Source organism: Bubalus kerabau, chromosome X, assembly GCF_029407905.1.
Source record: "Bubalus kerabau isolate K-KA32 ecotype Philippines breed swamp buffalo chromosome X, PCC_UOA_SB_1v2, whole genome shotgun sequence".
NCBI classification, from domain to species: domain Eukaryota; kingdom Metazoa; phylum Chordata; class Mammalia; order Artiodactyla; family Bovidae; genus Bubalus; species Bubalus kerabau.
The window spans coordinates 105,743,520-105,763,414 of NC_073647.1; the positions used below are offsets into that span (position 1 = coordinate 105,743,520).

Sequence of the window (19,895 nt, forward strand, 5' to 3'; positions counted from 1 at the left end):
GGAACTATATCAAAGTTTTGAGTGAATATAAATTACAGATTTAGCGTTCTATTCATATTAATTCAAACAAGTGGAATCAAGATGTCATAAACTTTTCAGCTAGGCAAAAATTAATGAGTTTTCTAAAATATATATTATGCATGCTATTTATGTATATATGTATACAAAAGCTTTTCTACTATGCTTAAAAAGGGCTTGAGAAGCAATTTCTGTAACTCAATTCCAGAAAAATAAACGACCCGATCAAAAAATGGGCCAAAGAACTACACAGACATTTCTCCAAAGAAGACATACAGATGGCTAACAAACACATGAAAAGATGCTCAACATCACTCATTATCAGAGAAATGCAAATCAAAACCACAATGAGGTTCCATCTCATGCCAGTCAGAATGGCTGCTATGAAAAAGTCTACAAACAATAAATGCTGAAGAGGGTGTGGAGAAAAGGGAACCCTCTTACCCTGTTGGTGGAAATGCAAACTAGTACAGCCACTCTGGAGAATAGTGTGGAGGTTCCTTAAAAAACTGGAAATAAAACTGCCATTTGACCTAGCAATCCCACTGCTGGGCGTACACACCAAGGAAACCAGAATTGAAAGAGACACATATACCCCAATGTTCATCGCAACACTGTTTACATGGAAGCTGGGACATGGAAGCAACCTAGATGTCCATTGGCAGATGAATGGATAAGAAAGCTGTGGTACATATACACAATGGAATATTACTCAGCTATTAAAAAGAATGCATTTGAATCAGTTCTAATGAGGTGGATGAAACTGGAGCCTATCATACAGAGTGAAGTAAGTCAGAAAGAAAAGCACCAATACAGTATATTAACACATATATATTGAATTTAGAAAGATGATAATGATGACCCTGTATGCAAGACAGCAAAAGAGACACAGATGTAAAAAACAGACTTTTGGACTTGGTGGGAGAAGGCAAGGGTGGGATGATTTGGGAGAATAGCATTGAAACATGTATATTATCATATATGAAATAGATCACCAGTCCAGGTTTTATGCATGAGACAGAGTGCTCAGGGCTGGTGCACTGGGATGACCCTGAGGGATGGGATGGGAGAGAGGTGGGAGGGGGGTTCAGGATGGGGAACACATGTACACCCATGGCTGATTCATGTCATTGTATGGCAAAAACCACCACAATATTGTAAAGTAATTAGCCTCCAATTTAAAGAAATAATTTTTTTAGAAAAGGGCTTGAGAAAGAACAACAACAAAGAGATGGAGAAACTGGAAAACATTAACTAAGTGAAATGGGAACACTGAATACGAAATAGAAAAAGTTAAAAAATTAGAAGTAAAAGATCATCATATAGACTAATTGTTTTTAAACATGGCTGCTCATTAAAAACACATTTGGAGCTTTGGAGAAAAAAGCAATGCCTGGGCATTTGTATTTTTCAGGAAATTCCAAGATAATTTTGATATACATCTGGAATTTAAAAAGTGGTTATGGGCTTTTCTATTAAATGGTGGTTTAAGTGATATAGAATTACATTATTTTCTGTTGACCAATCATGATACAATGGTATTTAGCAAATAATAGTTACATAATTGCAATAGTAAAAGATGTTTATCAATTTTCACATTCAATAGCCAGACAAAAAATAAAAGATAATTAGAATTGCAAGCCATAATGGAAATATGATTAAACTAACATCCCATGGACAGAGGAGCCTGGCAGGCTACAGTCCATAGGATCACACAGAGTCAGTCATGACTGAAGCAACTTAGCATGCATGAATATAAAATAATTATATACAATTTGGTGGGTTAAGTAAAATGATGTGATAAGTGGAAGTACATACATGCACCTGTTTTCATCTACTAGCCTGTCTTTGTCTTTTGGTTGATGTATTTAATCCATGTACATTTAAGGTAATTTTCTATATGCATGATCCTATTACCACTTGATTTTGGGTTTATTTTGTGTTGGTCTTTTCCCTCTCGTGTGTTTCCTGCCTAGAGAAGTTCCTTTAGCATTTATTGTAAAGCTGGTTTGATGATGCTGAGTTCTCTTAACTTTTGCTTGTCTGGAAAGCTTTTGATTTCTCTGTCAAATCTGAAGGAGAGTCTTGCTGGGTAGAGTATTCTTGGTTGTAGGTTCTTCCGTTTCATCACCTTAAATATATCATGCCATTCCCTTCTGTTTAGTTTCTGTTGAGAAATCAGCTGATAACCATATGGAAGTTCCTTTGTAGGTTATTTGTTGTTTTTTCCTTGTTGCTTTTAATGTTTAATTTTTGTCTTTGCTTTTCATTAGTTTGATTACTACGTGTCTTGGTGTGTTCCTGCTTGGATTTATCCTGTCTGAAACTCTGTGCCCCCTGGACTTGGTTGACCATTTCCTTTCCCATGTTAGGGAAGTTTTCAGCTATTATCTTCTTCATATATTTTCTCGAGTCCTTTCTCTCTTTCTTTTTCTTCTGGGACCCTTAAAATGTGTTGTTGGTGTAATAATGTACCAGAGGTTTCTTAGGCTGTCTTCATTTTCTTTGATTCTTTTTTCTATATTCTGTTCTTCAGCAGTGATTTCTGCCATTATGTCTTCCAGGCTGTGATTTCCACCATTCCATCTTCCAGGTCATTTATCCATTCTTCTGCCTCCATTATTCTGTTATTGATCCTTCTGGTGTGTTGCTCATCTCTGTTTGCTTGTGCTTTAGTATTTCTAGATCTTTGGTAAACGTTTCTTGCATTTTCTCCATTCTTTTTCCAAGATCCTGGATCATCTTCACTATCATTTTTCTGGAAGGTTGCCTCTCTCCACTTCATTTAGTTGTTTTTCTGGGGCTTTATTTTGTCTCTTGAGCTGGGACATAACTCTTCTTTTTCATGCTGATTAGCTTTCTTTGATGTGGTTTTAATTCTAACAGCTGCAGGAATATAGTTCTTGCTTCTTCTGTCTGCCTTCTGGTGGATGAGGCTAAGATTCTTATGTAAGCTTCTTAATGGGAGGGACTGGCAGTGGGAAATACTGGGTCTTGCTCTGATGGCATGCTCAGTAAAACTTTAATCCAATTATTTGATGATGGATTTTGTTAGTTGTTTGGCTTGAGGGCACCCAGCCCTGGGTCTAGGGCTCTATGGTTGGGTTAATGGTGACCTCCAAGAGGGATTACACCAAGGGATACCTTCTAGGACTGCTGCTGCCAGTTTTCCCATCCCCACAGTGAGCCACTACCAACCTATGCTTCCACAGAAGACCCTCCAACACTAGCAGGTAAGTCTGATTCAGTCCCCTATGGGGTCATTGCTCCTTTCCCTTGGGTCTTGGTGCACACAAGATTTTGTTTGTGCCCTCCAGGAGTGGAGTCTCTTGTTCTCCCAATCCTGTGGAAGTCCTGTAATCAAATCCCACTGGCCTTCAAAGTCAGATTCCCTGGGAATTCCCAGCCACTTTTCTGGATCTCCAGTCTGGGAAGCCTGACTTGGGGCTCAGAACTTTCACAACAATAGGAGAACTACTTTGGTATTATTATTCTCTAGTTTGTGGGTTGCCCACCTGGCGGGTATAGAATTTGATTATATCATGACTGTGCCCTTCCTACCATCTTGTTGAGGCTTCTCCTTTGTCTTTGAACGTGGGGTATCTTTTTGATGGGTTCCATTGTCTTCTCATCAATGGTTGTTCAACAGCTAGTTGAGATTTTGGTGCTTTCACAGAAGATAAGCACACATCCTTCTACTCCACCATCTCAAACCCATAGTGTGTTTAGAGTATAGGTGTTTGACGTTCATAGTTATGTTTATTCCTAGGTATTTTACTCATTTCAGGGCTCATCAATGACCATTATTTTATAATAAAATCATTATTTTATTATAAAATAAAATAATCATTTTATTATATAATTGGAATTTTTTTAAGCTTTGAGCTTCAGAAAGGTTTTGGTATATGTGCTGTGCTCGACTTTTCTTAGGTATTCTTTTTACTCTTCAGTTAGGTTTTCACATATCTTGTTCAACAGTTTTGTTTTATTTTTCTTTGTTTGCTGAGACATATTTTATATGTGTATCTGTTTTTATGATCACTATTGCCTCCAATGTAGGCTGTAGAGGGTATATTTAGGTCAGTACCACGAGAGCACCCAACTATGTACAAGTATGAAAAGTGTTCCTATGCAAAAGAGATCACATGTAAAGTCCAGTCTGCTTTATTTCCAGAGAACAGTTCTTTACAACACAAATTGTCCTGGGGCAAAAACTGAAAATTCCATTATTTGGCCCTACTTACCTTGGACACAAATTGTACTCTGAAATGGTGTTATTTCAGTAATAGCAGACAAGCACAGTATTTAAGTTTGTATGCAAGGGCTTGAAAGCTAACACAAAGCTAGCTAGCAAAAGGAAAAAAAATAGCCAAAATGACTGTTAGATCTGAATTTCCAGAGAACTTGTTAACAAGAACATCCTATCAGAGTAAATTCTAGTTGTTTATTAAAAGGTTTTTTATGCCTTAAGAAATGATTCACTGACGTAAAATCTGTCTTACTTTAAAAAGGCTTCCATACATTTAGATGAATATCTAACTTCCTTTCTAATATTTCACATAAAGGTTTGTCATCCTATCCCAGGAAAGAGTTATTTTGGTTATGCTCTAGTAAGACTTATCAGTGTGGCCAAGGAAGATAGATCCAGTTGGTGCTTAGTCCCCACCATCCTGATTAATTAAGTAGCACCTACTGTACTATAGTATTTCTATCCCTTAAGAATTTGAACTCCCTAATCCAGGGCAATTGGGAGTCTAGTGGTGGTGGACATAAAGTTTCATGTTTAGATTTAATCTTCAGTTCAGTTCACTTCAGTTCCGTCGCTCAGTCGTGTACAACTCTTTGTGACCCCATGGACTGCAGCACGACAGGCCTCACTGCCCATCACTAACTCCCGGAGTCCACCCAAACCCATGTCCATTGAGTCAGTGATGCCATCCAACCATCTCATCCTCTGTCGTCCCCTTCTCCTCCTGCCCTCAATCCTTCCCAGCATCAGGGTCTTTTCAAATAAGTCAGCTTTTTGCATCACGTGGCCAAAGTATTGGAGTTTCAGCTTCAACGTCAGTCTTTGCAATGAACACCCAGGACTGATCTCCTTTAGGATGGACTGGTTGGATCTCCTTGCAGTCCAAGGGACTCTCAAAGAGTCTTCTCCAACACCACAGTTCAAAAGCATCAATTCTTTGGTGCTCAGCTTTCTTTATAGTCCAACTCTCACATCCATACATGACCACTGGATAAGCCATAGCCTTGACTAGACGGACCTTTAATTGCTGCCAGATATTTGTCTTAAGTGCTAATCAAAACCAAATTGCACCTAGAAACTTGTTTATGTTAAAAGATGGATAAAGCCAGTAAAGGGAATTTACGTGATTTCAGTGATCTGCATCATGTAGGAATTGTAAGGGATCAGTACACGGCATCCATTCCCATCACTTGATGGCAAATAGATGGAGAAACAATGACAACAGTGGCAGACTTTATTTTTTGGGGCTCCAAAATCTGCAGATGGTGACTGCAGCCATGAAATTAAAAGACGCTTACTCCTTGGAAGGAAAGTTTTGACCAACCTAGACAGCATATTCAAAAGCAGAGACATCACTTGGCCAACAAAGGTCCATCTAGTCAAAGCTATGATCTCTCCAGTAGTCATGTATGGGTATGAGACTTGGACTATAAAGAAAGCTGAGCTCAAGAGAATTGATGCTTTTGAACTGTGGTGCTGGAGAAGACTCTTGAGAGTCCCTTGGACTGCAAGGAGATCCAGCCAGTCCATCCTAAAGGAAATCAGTCCTGGATATTCACTGGAAGGACTGATGTTGAAGCTGAAACTCCAATACTTTGGCCACCTGATGCGAAGAGCTGATTCATTTGAAACCCTGATGCTGGGAAAGATTGAAGGCAGGAGGAGAAGGGGATGACAGAGGATGAGATGGTTGGATGGCATCACTGACTTGATGGACATGAGTTTGAGTAAACTCCATGAGTTGGTGATGGACAGGGAGGACTGGCGTGCTGCAGCTATGGAGTCACAAAGAGTTGGACATGATTGAGTGACTGAACTGAACTGAACTGAAGTAAATAACACTTGTTTTCCTTGCCCAGGTTCAGAATCAATTGAAATATAAATGTAAGAATCAGATAGATGGAGATCAAAACATTATCTTCATTACTCATAAAGCTGCTTGGAGAAGATGGTTTTAGTGTGAACTTCCAGTTAGTGTGGACCCCAGAGTTAGGCAGACTTAGACAACTGCAAAACCACAGGACTCCAGGCCAAAAGTAACCCCCTTCTTGCATGGCAAGGAGCCAGTCAGAATGCATGTTCACTGTAGACACACAAGTTACTGAAAGGGAAGCAGAGAAGAAGGGCCAGAGCCAAATCTACTCAGATATTTCTTCTAAACATACTAGGCATATAACTCATTTCTTCTCCCATGGGCAGAAGAGCAGGAGTGTTAGTCTAGTTGAAGTTCTTCCACATGGAAACATGAGAAGTAAAGATTAAGTGTCCCATCTAACATAGCTCAGTGATATATTCAGTACTGCCATTTACTTGAAACTGTCTATCCTCTTCAGTACCAAAAATATCACAGGTTTGCTTCTAGGTTCACACAAAAAATCTATTGGGACATTTTTGGAAGACTAAAGTATAGTGCAAATAATTGCATAGTATCATATTAAAGTCATATCAATAGAACATTTCAAAACTTCATCTAAATGCAATAACAAAACATGAAGAAATGCTTCTTAAAGGCAAATGTACTGAAAGAAATCCATTTACAACTATCAAGTGGGAACTCTAAATATTGTAACTTTTGAGCAAGATATGTTCTAGTTACTAAAGCTCTGAAATGAGGCTTCAAGTAAGAAATTTCCGTATTATATTTGCATTCATGTAATGTCCTCATATTGGGAGAGTTATGGTATGGGGGCAGGAGAGAAGAGAAAGGAAGGGGAAAAAAGAAATGAGAAAGATTGCAGTGGATTGGCACCATGTATAAAATTGTGGATGATCTGAGCTATGTATTTGATGCAGAAATGGGAAGAGTATTGAGTGACAGTGGGATAGTGTGGTGGTGAAGTGCCAGGGTTTGTGTGATCGTGGTGGCAGTGGGGACAGTGCGAATAACAGTGGAGGATGGTATGAGATCACTGGAAATGAAGTTGGGCAGTGTGAATGATAGTGACAGGACAAGAGCAGAATGTATGTGATAATGATAGTTAGGGACACAGTGTATGTCATACTGTGGAAGATGAAAATTGTGCATGTGAATGGATGTGTGAAGGAGTAGGGTGGGAGAGACAATGGTGAGAAAGGATATGAAGTTAATGAGACATGGGATCTTTGTGTGTTTGAAAATTGTGGATGGGGCATTTCAAGCAATAATAAGAGGATGTAGACAGTGGATGGAGTGGGGAAAATGTAGTGTGATGGTAGAAGATAGGTACATGGTGGAAGTTAGGGTTAGGGCATTTGTATTCTTGTATGTGATTCGGCGGGCAATGAGAAGTGTTACCAATTTGCGGGGGCGGATAGGTACAGTGAGCATGCCTGACAGTGGAGAATGAGAACATGATCATTTGGAGCATGGAAATCATGAGTGTCTGAGTGGGGTTGTTGAATAAAGTGAATGTTGGGAAAATGCAGTTTCTGACTGTCAGGAATGGCACAAGTATGTGTGTGAGGAGGGAGGTGATGTGGATATTCATTGTGAGTGTGTATGATATGGAGATGACATGAGCATGTGGGGAAGGAGTTTTGGAGGATGATGGAGATTTTATAGTGGGGATGGGACTCTGTGTGATAGTGGCTGTGGATAGGCGCTGTGTGATAGTGTAGGGATTGAGTAATGGTAGATGTGACTGAGTGATGGAGATGGTGTGTGTGAGAATGTAAGTTGATTAGAGATAGTCGTATTTGGCAATGGGTATTGTGATACTGTATGGATTCTTGTGTGTATGATAATACAGGATAGAACAATGTATGTGCAGAAATGGGAGTAATAATGACAGTTGTGTGTTAGTGTGAGAGTTTAGAGAATTGGGATAGTATATGGAGATCATAAATTACAGTCATTATCATATAAGTCATAGAAGGAATCATGTATGAATGAGATAGTATGTTAAAGACTGTGTATGTTTGTCTGTGTATGTTTGTCAGAGAGGGAGATTTCATGTTTTGTGATAGGTATTTGAAATTGCATTTGGATATGAGTAACAGTGATATGAAAAATAAGTTGCTTATAGGGGATAGTTTTATCTTAACCCAAAACAAATCCAATGGTATAAAGCCCAAGACTTCCATGATTTTCATCAATATCTTAGCTACCACATATTTTATTGTTTGTTGTTCCATGACTCCTACTTAGCATGTTGTTCCCATCATAGTTGCCCAATGGCTGCTGCAAGTCTGTTCCAGGTAGGAAGATGAGGAAGAGGAGAAGGCAAAATATCTTGTCAGTAGAGTTATTCTCCTTTATACAAAGCTTTCCCCCAAATCCTACCCAACAGTTTCTACCTACATCCAGTGTCTAGTGGACAGATCTGTGACACGTGACCACCAGTATCTGCAAGGTTGTCTGGGAAATACAAGTTTAGCATTGGGAACATTATCACCCATAATAAAAAAAAAAAAAAGTTTATCTAAATAAGAAAAGATGTTGGGTAGGATACAGCCGGTAGACAAAGAGAGGTTGAAGATATGGAAGAGAGGGTATAATGAATAGATTAAAATATCAGATGTGAGAGATACAGAATTCAGGGTACAGGGACACTATATAATTGGCATAGTTTGAGGTGCTGGGGATGATGTTGTGGTAGGCAAAAATAAACATGTTTTCTCTGTCGTCATTGAATTTTACTATCTTGTGAAAAAGGCAGACATTAATCACAAACCAAATTTTTGTGAAGGTGATACCGCTGTGGAGGGGAAGTACGGGGTTCTGTGAATAGGTTTAAAGAGAGGTTGATCTACTCAGGGAGGTCAAAGACAGAGGAAGTGATGATTGAGCCGAGATCTGAAGGCAGAGTCAGAGTTAACTGGATGAAGGATGATTGATGGTTGGGATGGGGGAAAAGTGTTCCCAAAAGAGGAAACAGGATAAAAGACATTTGTGCACTGTTTTTTTTTAAAAAATTTTAACTTTAATTTAGAATATTTGCTATTGTTATGTCTTCAAGTTCACTAATCTTTTTCTAGTTAATTCCATCCAGTGTATTTTTAAATTTCAGTTATTATGGTTTTAATCACTAAACCTGTGATTTGCATCTTATTAATTATATATCATTTCTCTACTTAACATGACCATTGTTTTCTCTAGCTTTTTGGTCATATGGAACAAATATATGTTATCTGCTAAATATAGCATCTATATAAGTTCTGCATCAGTTTGGATTGATTTTTTTTTTTCTCCTCATGATGGGTCATGTTATTTTGTTTCTTCATATGCCTGGGTTTTTTTTAATTGGATGCCAGACATAATGAACTTCACTTTTTGGTAAAATTTTGGTATAAATGTTTACCTTTGGGTACTATTTTTGTATTATTATACATCTTTTTGAGCTTTATTATAAGAAGCAGTTAACTTTGAAGCAATTAAATATTTTTCAAGCCATGCTTTTTAAGATTGATTAGGCAGGACCACAGCAGTGTTTGCTAAATCATCCCAGTGTACTGAAGCAAGACTTGTCTGAATAACCCATGCCTCAGGAATTACGAGTTTTTCTGCTCTGAATGGTGGGAACGTCCACAGACCTGTTTGAGCTTCTGACACTTGTTCCCTCTAATACTTTCAGGTGGTTCTTTTCCTAGCCTTGTATCATTTCCTTAAGTGCATTCATTAATCAGTACTCTCCTGAATATTGCAATGCTTCAAAGGTCTTTGGAGTGCTCCCTAAGTGCAGCTTTCTCCTTTTTAGTATTCTCTGAACTCCAGCCACCTTGGTCTTTTCTGGTCTTATCCCTGTCACCTAATAGAATCCTTTGAGGCTTGACTGCATTCTCCTTCATTGTACCACGAACTGGAAACTCCCCCAAATTGTAAAGGTTCACCTCATTTTCCTTTATCTCTTAGGGATCACTGTTTTTCACTTCCTGATGTCTAGTGTCTTTAAAAAAATTATTTCACATTTTTGGTCCTGTCTTTTTAAGTGTTTTTGTCAGGTTGGAGTATAAATCGCATCTCCAGCTTGCCTCTCAGGAAGCTATGTGGAGGAGACTTGTTAAAGAATTCTTTCCTTTCTTTCCATTTTCGTTTCCATTTCCTTTTGCTCTTCTTCTTTATTCTTCCTCTCCTCTCCTGTAAGCTGGTTGATTTCCTCACTGCTGCCATGTATCAGGTATAAGTGATGGCTGTACTTTAAAATTTGTGTTGTCAGATAAAGAGAAAGAGCCTGATCAAGAAAAAGAACTTTATTCAAAATCAAGGATTGGAGGAAGATTTTGGATCATAGGGAATGTGACCACATATTTCAAGGGTCACTCTTCAAGACTATGAATTTAAGGAGCTTCTGAGTGTAAAGACAGGTTAAAGATGCTGATTAACTTCCCGTCAAAGGATAGATGTTTAAGCCTTGGAATAGATACTCACCGAATTGGCTCCCAACCAGAGAGCTTCCAGGACTATAGTAAGTGTTAGAGTAACTGTGCTTTAATCTCAGACACTGTCTTATATTAGGATAAATCCATACATAGGACAGACAGCCTATGATGTAGGTCACATGATTATAGCTTCAGTCCAACTGTGGAGATCATAAGTCACCAAGAAGGTCATGATGGTGAGAAAACATGTGCAAAGAGCATTGAAGAGCCTTTAACCAGACTTCAGATATTGCTAACACCAGAAAATTCATCAGCAGAAATAAACCTTACAAATGTAGTGATCATGGCTGATCTTTAAGCCAGAGTTCAGATTTACTCAACATCGCTAGCCATTAGTTCAGTTCAGTTGCTCAGGCGTGTCTGACTCTTTGCGACCCCATGGACTGCAGCATGCCAGGCTTCCTGTCCATCACCAACTCCCGGAGAGTACTCAAACTCATGTCCATCGAGTGATGCCATCCAACCACCTCATTCTCTGTCGTCCCTTTCTTCTGCCTTCAGTCTTTCCTAGCATTAGGGTCTTTTCTAGTGAGTCAGTTCTTCATATCAGGTGGCTAAAGTAGTATCAGCTTCAGCATCACTCCTTCCAATGAATATTCAGGACTGATTTCCTTTAGGATGGACTGGTTGGATCTCCTTGCAGTCCAAGGGACTCTCAAGAGTCTTCTCCAACACCACAGTTCAAAAGCATCAATTCTCTTGAGCTCAGCTTTCTTTATGGTCCAACTCTCAAACCCATGCATGACTACTGGAAAAACAATAGCTTTGACTAGATGGACCTTTGTTGGCCAAGTAATGTCTCTGCTTTTTAATATGCTGTCTAGGTTAATCATAGCTTTCCATCCAAGGAGCAGGCATCTTTTAATTCATGGCTGCAGTCACTATCTGCAGTGATTTTTGGAGCCCAAAAAAATAGTTTCTCACTGTGTACATTGTTTCCCCATCCATTTGCCATGAAGTGATTGGACCAGATGCCGTGATCTTCGTTTTCTGAATGTTGAGTTTTAAGCCAATATTTTCACTCTCCTCTTTCACTTTCATTAAGAGCCTCTTTAGTTCTTCCCTTTCTGTCATAAGGGTGGTGTCATCTGCATATCTGAGGTTACTGATATTTCTTCTGGCAATCTTGATTCCAGCTTGTGCTTCATCCAGCCTGGAATTTCATATGATGTCCTGTCATATAAGTTGAATAAGCAGGGTGACAATACGCAGCCTTGACATATTCCTTTCCCGATTTGGAACCAGTCTGTTGTTCCATGTCCAGTTCTAACTATTGCTTCTTGACCTGCATACAGATTTCTCAGGAGTCAGGTCAGGTGGTCTGGTATTACCATCTCTTACAGAATTTTTAAGAGTTTGTTGTGATCCACACAGTCAAAGGCTTTGGTGTAGTCAGTAGAGAAGTAGTAGATGTTTTTCTGGTATTCTCTTGCTTTTTTGATGATCCCATGGATGTTGGCAATTTGATCTCTGGTTCCTCTGCCTTTTCTAAATACAGCTTGAACATCTGGAAGTTCATGGTTCATGTACTGTAGAAGCCTGGCTTGGAGAATTTTGAGCATTACTTTTCTAGCATGTGAGATGAATGTAAGTATTCAGTAGTTTAAACATTCTTTGACATTGCCTTTCTTTGGGATTGGAATGAAAACTATCCTTTTCTAGGCCTGTGGTCACTGCTGAGTTTTCCAAATTTGCTGGCATATTGAGTGCAGCACTTTCACAGCATCATCTTTTAGGATGTGAAATAGCTCAACTGGAATTCCATCACCTCCACTAGCTTTGTTCGTAGTGATGCTTCCTAAGGCCCACTTAATTTTGCACTCCAGGATGTCTGGCTCTAGGTGAGGGATCACGCCATCATGGTTATCTGGGTCATGAAGATCTTTTTTGTACAGTTCTTCTGTGTATTGTTGCCACCTCTTCTTAATATCTTCTGCTTCTGTTAGCTCCATACCATTTCTGTCCTTTATTGTGCCCATCTTTGCATGAAATATTCCCCTTAGTATCTCTGATTTTCTTGAAGAGATCGCTAGTCTTTGCCATTCTATTGTTTTCCTCTATTTGCATTGATCACTGAGGAAGGCTTTTTTTAATCTTTCCTTGCTGTTCTTTGGAACTCTGCATTGAAATAGGTATATCTTTCCTTTTCTCCTTTGTCTTTTGCTTCACTTCTTTTCTCAGCTATTTGTAAGGCCTCCTCAGACAACCATTTTGCCTTTTTGCATTTCTTTTTCTTGGGGAGGGTTTTGATCACTGCCTGCTGTACAGTGTCATGAACCCCCATCCATAGTTCTTCAGGCACTCTGTCTATTGGATCTAATACCTTGAATCTATTTGTCACTTCCACTGTATAATCATAAGGGAGTTGATTTAGGGCATACCTGAATGGTCTAGTGGTTTTCCCTACTTTCTTCAATTTAAGTCTGAATTTGGCAATAAGGAGTTCATGATCTGCGCCACAGGCAGTCCCAGTCTTGTTTTTGCTGACTATAGAACTTCTCCATCTTCGGCTGCAAAGAATATAATCAGTCTGATTTTGTGGTGATGTCCATGTGTAGAGTCTTCTCTTATGTCGTTGGAAGAGGATGTTTGCTATGACCAGTAGGTTCTCTTGGCAAAATTTTGCCCTGCTTCATTTTGTACTCCAAAGCCAAACTTAATTGTTACTCCGGGTATCTCTTGACTTCCTACTTTTGCATTCTTTCCCCTATGATGAAAAGGACATCATTTTTCGTTTTAGTTCTAGAAGGCCTTGTAGGTCTTGATTGAAGCATTGAACTTCACCTTCTTCAGCATTACTGGCTGGGGCATATACTTGGATTACTGTGATATTGAATAGCTTGCATTGGAAATGAACAGAGATCACTCTGTCATTTTCAAGATTACACCCAAGTACTGCATTTTGGACTCTTTTGTTGACTATGAGGGCTACTCCATTTCTTCTAAGGGATTCTTTGCCCACAGTAGTAGATGTAATGGTCTTCTGAATTAAATTCGCCCATTCCAATCCAGTTTAGTTCACTGATAACCTAAAATGTTGGTGTTCACTCTTGCCATCTCCTGTTTGACCCCTTCTGATACATCTTTATTCATGGACCTAACATTCCAGGTTCCTATGCAATATTGCTCTTTACAGCATCAGACTTTACTTTCTCACCAGTGACATCAACAACTGGGCATTGTTTTTGCTTTGGCTCCATCTCTTCATTCTTTCTGGAGTTATTTCTCCACTCTTTTCCAGTAGCATATTGGGCACCTACAGACCTGGGGAGTTAATCTTTCAGTGTCGCATCTTTTTGCCTTTTCATACTGTTCATGGGGTTCTCAAGGCAAGAATACTGAAGTGGTTTGCCATTCCCTTCTCCAGTGGACCACGTTTTGTCAGAAATCTCCACCATGACCCGTCTCTCTTGGATGTCCCTACAAGGCATGGTTCATAGTTTCATTGAGTTAGACAAGGCTGAATGGACAAATGAGTTAGACAAGGATGAATGCATAAAGATGTAGTATACAAATACAAAGAAATACTAACCATAGAAACAAATGAAAATCTGCGATTTGTAACAACATAAATGGTCCTAGACAAATACTGTATGTTATCACTTATATGTGGAATCTAAAAAATAAGACAGATGAATGAATATAGCAAAACAGAAACAGACTCTGAGATACAGGGAACAAGCTAGTGGATACCAGTGGGCAGAGGGAAGGAGAGGGGGGCAATGTAGGAGTAGGGGATTAAGAGGTGTGAACTACCATGTGTAAAATAAATAAACCACAAAGATATATTCTGCAGCACAGGGAATTTATAATTCCTTTAAATAGAATATAATCTATAAATGTATTGAATAGTATTGAATAATCTATAAAAGTATTGAATACTGTAAATGTTGTATACTTTAAACGAATATAATATTGTAAGTTAACTAAATTTCAATATAAAAAAGTTACTAACTGTAGTTCAATGTATGGTGATGAGAAGCCATAGGCATGCACTCTAAAAGTCTTTAGGAACAAGTCAAACCTTAGTAATCATCAGAAATTCCAACCTGGAGGGAAACTGTTGACTATCCAAAATGTAATGCAAAACTCCCCTCTCTTCATTTAAATAATTTTTTGGAGTATAGTTACTTTACAATGTTGTGTTATGTGCTGCTGTACAGCAAAGTGAATCAGCTATATGTATATATATATCCCCTCTTCTTTGGATTTCCTTCCCATTTAGGTCACCAAAGAGCATTGGGTAGAGTTCCCTGTGCTATACAGTAGGTTCTCATTTCTTACCTATTTCATACATAGTAGTATATATATGTCATTCCCAGGATCTCCCAATTCATCACTCCCACTTTCCCTATTGGTGTCCATACATTTGTTCTCTACATCTGGGTCTGTATTTCTGCTTGGGAAATAGGTTCATCCATACAGTTTTTCTAGATTCCACATATATATGTTGATATATGATATTTGTTTTTCTCTTTTTGACTTACTTCACTCTATATGATAGTCTCTGAGTCTATCCACATCTCTGCAAGTGGCACAGTTTTGTTCCTTTTTATGGTTAAATAGTTTTCCAGTGTATGTATGTGCTACATCTTCTTTATCCATTCCTCTGTTGATGGACATTTAGGTTGCTTCCATGTCCTGGCTATAGTAAATAGTGCTACAATGAACTGTTGGTGGGAATGTGGATAGGTGCAGCCGCTATGGAGAACAATGGGGATGTTCCTTAAAAAAACTAAAAACAGAGCTATCATATGACCCAGTAATTCCACTCCAGGGCATATATATATACATTCAGAGAAAACCATAATTCCAAAAGATAACATGCATCCCTTCTCTTACCTCATGCAGATTCCCCCTAATCTCTGTAAGTGGTTCTTTGGATCCCTCGTCACATGGCTTTGGGCTTCCCTGGTGGCTCAGATGGTAAGGAGCCTGCCTGCAATGTGGGAGACTGGTTTTATCCCTGGGTTGGGAAGATCCCCTAGAGAAGGAAATGGCAATCCACTCCAGTATTCTTGTTTGGAGAATTCCATGGACCAAAGAGCCTGGTGGGCTATTGGTCCATGGGGTCACAAAGAGTCGTACACGACTGAGCAATTAACACTCACATGGCTTTGGCAAGGGAATCACATGCCCTTCCCTTCTTCAAGAGAGGGAAAGACACTACCAAGCCAAGGACTCACAACACCGTAAATTGTTCTCTGATTCTTTCTAGTCTCTTAAGTACATTTGATTTGGGCTGAAAAGGAATGCAATAAGTATCAATAACATGACTAGTCAGCCACCCCTGCCTAAGCCCTATAGGATTGTGTTCAGGACTCTGTGGTGTCTCTTTTTAGAATATGGGGATACTTGGCATCCTTTTTTGTTCGCTTGTTTTAGCAGTGCAGCTTTAACCAAAATTCTGAGGCAACTGTAGAAGTCCCATTAAATGCCCTGCTGAATTTGTATTGTGTTTTCTTATTTTATACTTCTGTAGAAGCATGCTTCTGTCATGAAAATCATCAAAATAATTCAGAATTTTATCATTTTCACTTAGAACATAGTCTTGAAAGGTAAATTACTAAGAAAGCATTTTTAGGCCCGAAATCCACATTTCCAAATTAATTTCCAGAAAAATAAATGTCTATTTGACTTTTGGATTGCCATAAAAAAATAGAGTAACAGTGGAAAAGAAAGTAATGGTTTACCTTTTTTCTTAGATCAGGAATTCATAAACAAAAGGCAAGCTACAAACTAAAAAAAATGCAACAAATGTGCTAGGTATAAGGTTAATATCCTTAATATATAAAGAACTCTCAGGCAGAAGTACACATGACTAATAAACACTGAAAGTGTGTTGCACTTCATTAATCATGAAAGAAATACAACTTAAATCAATTAAGTTATCAGTTTGTCTATCAAACTGGAAATATTTTTAAGGTAAACATTCAATACTAACACTCTCAGAGTACATGAGACCTCTTGTACATTACTAGTATTGATTAAAAATTCTTACTGGAAAACATTTTGGTAAAAGAGTTCATATACCTTTGCCTAGTAATTCCATTTCTAATAATTTACCATAAGGAAATAATTTGAGATATGCATTTAAGTTTGTGGGGGAAAAGTCACCACAATGATAATCTAATGAACAAAAATAAATAGAAATAATACTTTTGTTAATTAGCATAGGTAAATTTGTATCCTTGGATAGTGCATAGTTATTATAAAGGAAGTTTGCAAGGCTTTTTAATGTCATGGAAAATATTTTGTGAAAATAATTGTTATGTAACATCATGTACTGAAAACTGTCTCAGATGGAGTACATCTATTACTATTGTGCATGCGAGTGTGGTGTACAATGTTGGCATTGGTATGGTATTCCAGTGCTTTTCAGATGATCCTTGTTTCATAAAATGTAATCAGGAAATGCCATAAAGCTGAAGTATGTAATGACTTGTCCAAGCCCAGATCCTTATCTGTTACAGTTGTTGTTAATGCTTCATGATTCTCAAATTACATATTATATTGATACTGAACATTAAGACACACATGGAGCTAAATCATATTGCAGGTATCTGAGAACATAGATATATGTATGGATTTGCCAGTGCAAATGATAGAGGACCTGTATGTCACAAGATACTGAGAGCCTGTGTGGCATGATCATCTGATAAAATATCAAACAAACATTCTCAAACTGTGTGGAAAGTTCTACTAGTAGGCTTCTTCCTCTTGTCTCTTCTGGTAACCTTCTGCCTATTAATGGAATGTTAGTTGTTAGGTGATGGGAAGGAGGAATTAACTGGAAGGGAAGTGGGGGTAATGAAAGAAGGCAATGGCATCCCACTCCAGTACTTTTGCCTGGAAAATCCCATGGATGGAGGAGCCTGGTGGGCTGCAGTCCATGGGGTCGCGAATAGTCGGATACGACTGAGCGACTTCACTTTGACTTTTCACTTTCATGCATTGGAGAAGGAAATGGCAACCTACCCCAGTGTTCTTGCCTGGAGAATCCCAGGGACGGGGGAGCCTGGTGGGCTGCCGTCTATGGGGTCGCACAGAGTCGGATACGACTGAAGTGACTTAGCAGCAACCTATTTAAGTTTATAACAAAATCATTTGATGTAATCGCAAGATGTCAGTTTGACGGCTCCCATGATGAAAATTGGCATGAAAAACACAGTAAGGTTTCTTAAAATTGTGTGTGATTGGGCTCAGTTGTTTATGTAAGACTGAGATCCATTAGTCCTTGAAAGCAGTTACTAGGTGTGTTTTTGCTCATCATTCTATCCCCTACACTTATCCCAATACATAGCATCTCATAAGTGTACAGGACTTTAAATTTCTATGTTCTTTTACATATGTAAATGAAAGAGATGAAATCAAGTTACCTCCATTTCAGAAAACATGGAAGAGGGATTTAAGAATTCCATAATGCTCATTTTGAGGCACCATGGTGTTTTATGTTTGGGCTTTGATGTATAGTATCTTTGTAAGAGTTTCAAGAATCATATTTGTTTATTTTTAATCATAGTTTGGCCACTCATTGTGGCATGCAGGATCTTAGTTATCAAACCCATGCCCCCTGCAGTGGAAGCACAGAGTCTTAACCACTGGACCACCAGAGAAATCCCTCAGAAATCGTATTTTGAATGATTAGTTTATCATTTACTTAGAAAGGGATGTTATAATCACATGCTATGATTTGGGTTTTATTATTTCTTGTACATCTATCAAATTGTTTTTTGTATATTCTGTTTACATTATGCAAGAAACTTAATCTAAAATAATGTTTTGCCTTAAAATACTATGTCTAATATGAATATATCTTCTTTTGTTTATTGATTATGTGCCATAACTTATTTCATCCTTTTATCCTTGCTGTGTGTTTGTGGTTGAGATAGTTCTTTTGTGAATTTCATGTAATTATTTAATAATGAAAAAGGTATTGCATAAATTTCCTTTTATTAAAGCATCCCCAAGATATCTATAATTGTAGTTTGGATTTTCTCTTTGAAGGAAAGCTTCACTTATTCCCTCTCTAATGCTCTTCCTGTCTTTATATAATTCTACGTTTCTGCCCTGTGTCATTTTTCTTGTGCCTGATAAATCTTTTAACACTTCTTGTAGGGTGGATCTTCTGGTAATGAATTCCTTCAGTTTTTGTTTGTCTGAGAAAGTCTTTTTATCTCCTTCACTTTTAAAGAATACTTTAGCTAGACACAGAAATCTAGGCCATTGGGTTTTATTCTTTTAACATTTTAAAGATTTCACTTCACCTTCTTCTTGCCTACATAGTTTCTGATGAAGTCTTGTGTAATTCTCATCCTTGTTCTGCTATAAGTATACTTAGATTTATTTCTCCCTTGGCTTCTTCCAGTATTTTTTCTTTGCTTCTGGTTTTCTGCAGTTTGAATATGATGTTCTTCAGTGTAAATTTCTTAGTGTTTTTCTGCTGGTGTTCTCTGAGTTTCTTGAATCTGTGATTTGTTGTCTGCATTAATTTTGGAAAAGTCTTAGTCATTATTATTTGCAGTATAATGTTCCATTCCATTCTTGTGTTCCATTCTTTCTTTTTTCTTCTTCTTTTGTTCCAGTTGTGGCATATGTTGAATCCTTTGAAATTGTCTCACAATAATTGAATGTTCTGTTTTTGTTTTTGTTTTCCTTTCTTCTGTTTATATTAGTTTGGGAAGCATCTCTGGCCATACCTTCCAAATTCACAGATTCTCTCAGCCATGTCTAGTCTACTAATGACCCCATCAAATGCAATCTTTATTTCTTTTATGAGATTTCTGTATTTCTAGCATTTCCTTTTGGGGGGACAGCACCCCTTGGCATGTGGGATCTTAGTTCCTGGATCAGCAGTGGAACACATGCCCCCTGCAGTGAAAGCGTGGATTCTTACCAGTGGGCTGCTAGGGAAGTGCTTCTGGCATTTCCATTTGATTCTTTCTGAGGATTTCCATCTCTTTGCTTACATTACGCATTTGTTCTTGCATATTGTCTGTTTTTTTATTAGAGTCTTTGACATATTAATTATAATGTATTAAATTCCCTAATAATTCCAATAGTTCTGTCATATTTGAGTCTGATACTTTTGCTTTGTCTCTTCAGACTTTTTCTTCTTGCCTTTTGGTGTGCCTTGTAATTTTTTTTGAAAGCTGGACAAGTAATAGGAACTGACAGAGGTGGGCCTCTATTGTGAAGATTTATGTTTGTCTTACTAGGAGTTGGGCTTTGTTTAAATTTTGCTTTAGCAATTAAATTTTGCTTTAGCAAT

General features: G+C 38.2%; 1 protein-coding gene across 2 annotated transcripts in view; it reads left to right on the forward strand.

Moving 5' to 3' along the window:
* The window catches only part of MAGED1 (MAGE family member D1), an 80,163-nt gene that overhangs the window by 43,803 nt on the left and 16,465 nt on the right, over window positions 1-19,895 (forward strand). The window contains exon 1 of one of the 2 annotated variants that reach the window (XM_055564312.1): window positions 3,180-3,251. The exons of the other annotated variant lie outside the window; for it this stretch is intronic. The gene's annotated coding sequence lies outside the window, so the exon portion shown is untranslated. Of the gene's footprint in view, window positions 1-3,179; window positions 3,252-19,895 lie in introns of those variants that run through there. 2 annotated transcript variants of the gene reach the window in all.